Raw genomic sequence first — 5,571 nt, forward strand, 5'->3', positions numbered from 1 at the left:
GCTCCCGGGCCGACGGAACGAACGGCGGCACATGGGGTGACAAGCGGCGGCCCCTCCCACCACTCCCACGTGCCGCCGCTCCCTCCGTCATCCCGGGAGCAGCAGCGCACGGCCCGCCTCCAGCCAGTGGCGAAAAAAGCCGCTGAAAGAGGGGGCTTTCCCCCTTTCAGCGGCTTTTTTCGCCGCTCCGCTCCCTGCCCGCTGGGCTCAGGGAGCGGAGCCCGGGGGGAAAGGACAGGGGCAGGCCAGTGAGGGGAATGACACCCCCCTCGCTGGCCCAACCCCTCTTCTTTCTCCGGGACGGCTCTGCTCACGGAGCGCAGCGGGAGAAGGGCAGGCCAACTGGCCCGCGCGGAGGTGTTGTTCAGTGCGCATGCGTCATGCGCATGGAGCGACGCCCCACCCCCATGGGTGCCGCTTGGCTGGCAGCCCAGCGGCTAGCTACGCCCCTGCCTAAGGTCATTTTCTTCACATTTCTGAAACAGGCAGGTAGCAGAGGATTAGGTGGCACTTTTCTCCTTTTTTTAATAAGATGGTGGCAGCTAGATCTGAATGTGCAACACAAACCTGATACCCAGACTCGGAAGCTGGGATATGACAGAAATCTTGAACTTGGCACCCTCTGGTTGTGCTAAAACTCCCGCCAGCACCAGACTACATGGGAATTCTAGTCCAAAACCTCTGGCAGGCACCAGGTTGGGAAAGACTGGTAGAAAATTGGAGGAAAATTAACCTGGGCTCATCAGGGAAGGTGTATTTATCCCCCACCCCCCAGGTTTGAACAAGGCTGGAACAAAGTTTAAACAACTTTGGAACGACCAGATGGTGTGAAATGTTTGTTAATATCCCCGAAGCCCCTGTAACCTACCCAGTTTTGTATTAACAGTTTTGTACGGCAATTTATGAATGTGTCTCTATATTTTTGGTAGCAGCTAAGGGAAATAGTTTCCCGGTGAAGAATCCTGAGAAGGACTGGCATCAATTTAATATCAGGAGGACTAAAGTCAATACGATTAAAAAGGATCAATGTGTGAATTTTATACAGGGAATATGTAAGGGGTTGGCTTCCATTTTCTTTCCGTAACTCCTATTCCTCTCCGTTTCCTTTGCAAAAACTTGGTGGTGATGTAACAGTTCTCCGTCTTGCTGTTTTAAATATGATGGAAATAGAAATAGAAAACACAGGAAAACTTGACGCCACATTTACTCAAGAATCAAAGAAATATAAATTATGTATTCAGCTCAGTCTTTCCATGAGTTGTCCCTAAATCTGCTCTGGAGGGTTGTGGGGCGAAACCCAGAAAAGATTTGCGGTGGGGGGGGGGCTTATGGAAGAGGAAAGGATTTTTGCCCCTACAAAAATAAAATGACTTTTAGAAAGAGTTAACCTTGGTTCAGTTGCTTCCGAAAATTCCATTAATAACTGTCACCTGTTTTCCTCATTCTTCTTTCAATATTGCCATTTAATCCATCTTTCTTTCTTTGGGCGTTCAAGGGATGAACTGGGACAACGTCGAAAGTGTGTAGCGACTTGCCTACCTTATTTTTAAATAACAGTAGAAGAAGACAAAGAGTTTGGATTTGATATCCCGCTTTTCACTACCTGAAAGAGTCTCAAAGCGGCTCACATTCTCCTTTCCCTTCCTCCCCCACAACAAACACTCTGTGAGGTGAGTGGGGCTGAGAGACTTCAGAGAAGGGTGACTAGCCCAAGGTCACCCAGCAGCTGCATGTGGAGGAGGGGAGACGTGAACCAGGTTGTGCTTCCGGGTTACCGGAGTTCGTAACCCGAAAAGTACGTAACCCTATATCTGTGTATAGGAGGGAAGTAGACCGTCTTGTTTCGTGGTGCACCGAAAATAATTTGGTACTAAATACCCAAAAGACAGTAGAAATGGTAATTGATTTCAGAAGGCACTCTTCCGTTCTGCCACCACTTTCCATTCTTGGTAACATGGTTCTAGTAGTAGAGTCCTTTAAGTTCCTGGGCTCTATAATTTCTTATAACTTAAATTGGTCAAGCAACATCAATAGTATTATGAAAAAGGTCCACCAGAGGCTGTATTTCCTGCGTCAACTAAGGAAATTTAAATTGTCCCAGGAAGTGTTGATCCAATTCTACAGAGGCATCATTGAAACTGTTCTCTGTAATTCTATAACAGCTTGGTATGGTACAGCCTCCAAGAGAGACAAGAAAAGGCTCCAACGAGCTGTAAGAATTGCAGAAAGGGTAATTGGTGTTAGCTTGCCTTCAATAGAGACAATTTATGCTACCCGAGTTAGGAAGAGAGCAGAGAGAATTGTAGCAGATCCTTTACATCCCGGTCATCATCTGCTTGATTTACTTCCATCTGGACGTCGCTACAGGACTTCATATACAAAATCGGCCAGGCACAAGAATAGTTTTTCCCCTTGTGCCATTAAATTGTTAAATTCATAGTTGTATAGCTTAAGGGGAGGTAAAATATGGGTGGGGTTTCTTTGCTTCTTTGTATTGTGAGAGGAACAGTGTATGTATGTTTACATTGCAATGTAGCCAAAACAAATTCCAAGTATGTTGGAAAATGTACTTGGCCAATAATAAATTATTCCTATTCCTATTCCTATTCCAGAGCGTACGTAACCCGAGGTACGACTGTATACGGAAGTGAGGGGCAGATGGGGCTCCTCCACCTGGGAAGGGAGCCCATCTAGGAGAAGGAAAACTGATCCTAAACCTCTGCTACCTTGCAGGAAAGATTTGGGAGAAGGAAAGCTAAGGAGTAAATCCTACACAAATCCAGAGTGGAGTCCCCAATACAGTTGGCTGGTGCCTTGAGCATCTCCTTCCGGAAATTCCTGCAGCCAAGCTGGTGCCAAACATATTGCTCTGCTTTCCTTTCGGCCACATCAGAGGGGGGGGGACTTGTTTAGGGTTGTCATGTGTCCAAAATTTCCCAGACGTTCCCGCGATTCAGCCGTCGGAAACAGTGTCCCGTCGGAAATCACTTTAATGTCCGGGAAAATCCAGTGACCAATGTCGGAAGTGTAGATTTTGGTGAAATGTCTTTAAAATAGCTCAAAAATACAAAAAAAAAGTGACCGGGGGGGGGGGAGCGCAACAACGTTTGCGCCTGAAATACTTGTATTTTTCCGTGTATAAGACTATAAAGTAAAGGTAAAGGGACCCTTGACCGTTAGGCAGAAACAACAAATTCTCTCTGTGGGATTGGAATAACACTTGTAATGCAACGATGAACTATGGACATAATGGAGATATAAAAACGTGGGTTAATATAAAAGAAGGAAAGGATTAACAAGAAGACCCACAAAGGGGAGGAGGGAAGTCCAAGGGATTCTTTAGAATCTTATTCTTATATATTACGCAATTATGTGAATGCAGCGTGGAAGGCAGGAGTGCCTGGCGTGCTGTGGTCCATGGGGTCACGAAGAGTCGGACACGAAGAGTGGGCCCAGTCTTATTCAACATCTTCATCAATGACTTGGATGATGGGCTTGAGGGCATCCTGATCAAGTTTGCAGATGACACCAAATAGGGAGGGGTGGCTAATACCCCAGAGGACAGGATCACACTTCAAAATGACCTTAACAGGTAAGAGAACTGGGCCAAAGCAAACAAGATGAATTTCAACCGGGAGAAATGTAAAGTACTACACTTGGGCAAAATAAAAAATAAACAATGAAAGGCACAAATACAGGATGGGGGACACCTGGCTTGAGAGCAGTACATGTGAAAAGGATCTAGGAGTCTTGGTAGACCACAAACTTGACATGAGTCAACAGTGTGATGCAGCAGCTAAAAAAGCCAATGCAATTCTGGGCTGCATCAATAGGAGTATAGCATCTAGATCAAGGGAAGTAATAGTACCAGTGTATTCTGCTCTGGTCAGACCTCACCTGGAATACTGTGTCCAGTTCTGGGCACCACAGTTCAAGAAGGATACTGACAAGCTGGAACGTGTCCAGAGGAGGGCAACCAAAATGGTCAAAGGCCTGGAAACAATGCCTTATGAGGAACGGCTTAGGGAGCTGGGTATGTTTAGCCTGGAGAAGAGAAGGTTAAGGGGGGATATGATAGCCATGTTCAAATATATCAAAGGATGTCATATAGAGGAGGGTGAAAGGTTGTTTTCTGCTGCTCCAGAGAAGCAGACACGGGGCAATGGATTCAAACTACAAGAAAGAAGATTCCACCTAAATATTAGGAAGAACTTCCTGACAGTGAGAGCTGTTCGGCAGTGGAATTTGCTGCCAAGGAGTGTGGTGGAGTCTCCTTCTTTGGAGGTCTTTAAGCGGAGGCTTGACAGCCATCTGTCAGGAATGCTTTGATGGTGTTTCCTGCTTGACAGGGGGTTGGACTGGATGGCCCTTGGGGTCTCTTCCAACTCTATGATTCTATGACTAAACGACTAAACAACAACATGTGAATGTAAATATTACCGGTAATTTGGAAAATCAAATAAATAGATTTTTTTTAAAAATCTGGTTGCAAGGGAAAGGGGGCGGGGGGGGGGAAGGCTTCCATGAGGCCTCTCTCACTGCTTTCTCAGGGGAGAAAAACCGAGGAGGACCCAGCAGAGAAATTATGCTTCAGGTGCAATAATTGCAAAGTTTTGACAGGCAGGCAGGGGAGGGTGGGAGGGAGAGAGAGAGGCAGCCTGGTCCTCCAGAGGATTCCTAGAGAGGCAGGAAGTTCTGAAAGTGAGGTTGAGGTGGGGGAAGACAATAGGGAGCCCCCATCCCCTGGTCCTTCCAGGCAGGGAAGGAAGGAAGAGACCGGGTGACATTCCTTGACCAGGAGGGCGAGGCTCAGGAGGAAGACATGGTGCGGGCAGGTATCCTGCATTGGGAGGGCAAGAATTGGCCTTTTTTTCCCTTGGGGGTGGGACATAAGATTTCCTTCCTATTGAAATCACACACACACAAATTAAAATTGGGAGGGTGGGGTCTGACCTCTGCAACCCAGCTGCAAAAATGGGGTGCCTTTGCAATGCTTCAGTTGCTGTTGTTGTTAGGGTAGCTCAGCTGGTTAAGAGCATGGAGCTGACAGACCGCAGGTTCAATCCCTTTTGGGGGCAGCTGCAGATTCCTGCATTGCAAGGGGGTTGGGCTAGATGACCCTGGGGACCCCTTCCAACTCTACGATTCTACGACCCACTTTTCTCCCACCACCACCAATCCAGCAACATCATCTTCCATGGGAGATGGGGAGACCCTCTGTTTGCAGAGGAAGCAGCATGGGCGGAGGGGGTAGTGAGAGAGAAAGGACGTCCCTGCCTCGCAAAATAAATAAATAAATACAGTATAGGATTATCCAGTTGCAAAGAGCCCCCTTTCCGCCCAAAAATGCATTGATTGCATTGTAAGATCTCCCTCCCTCCTCTCAATTCTCTCTCGGATCCCTGTCCAATCTCTGTAGGTGCTGCAGAGGAAAGCTGCCTCTTGGAGAGAGAAGCTGTTTTTTCACACCAGGGAATTCCAAGGGAAACAGACACACAGGATTAAAAAAAAAAAACCTATCTCCTTCATCCTTCTTTGTCTCCCTTCCAGGCGGCAGGAAAAAACCCCAGT

The sequence above is a fragment of the Lacerta agilis genome, chromosome 2, assembly GCF_009819535.1.
Source record: "Lacerta agilis isolate rLacAgi1 chromosome 2, rLacAgi1.pri, whole genome shotgun sequence".
NCBI lineage: Eukaryota > Metazoa > Chordata > Lepidosauria > Squamata > Lacertidae > Lacerta > Lacerta agilis.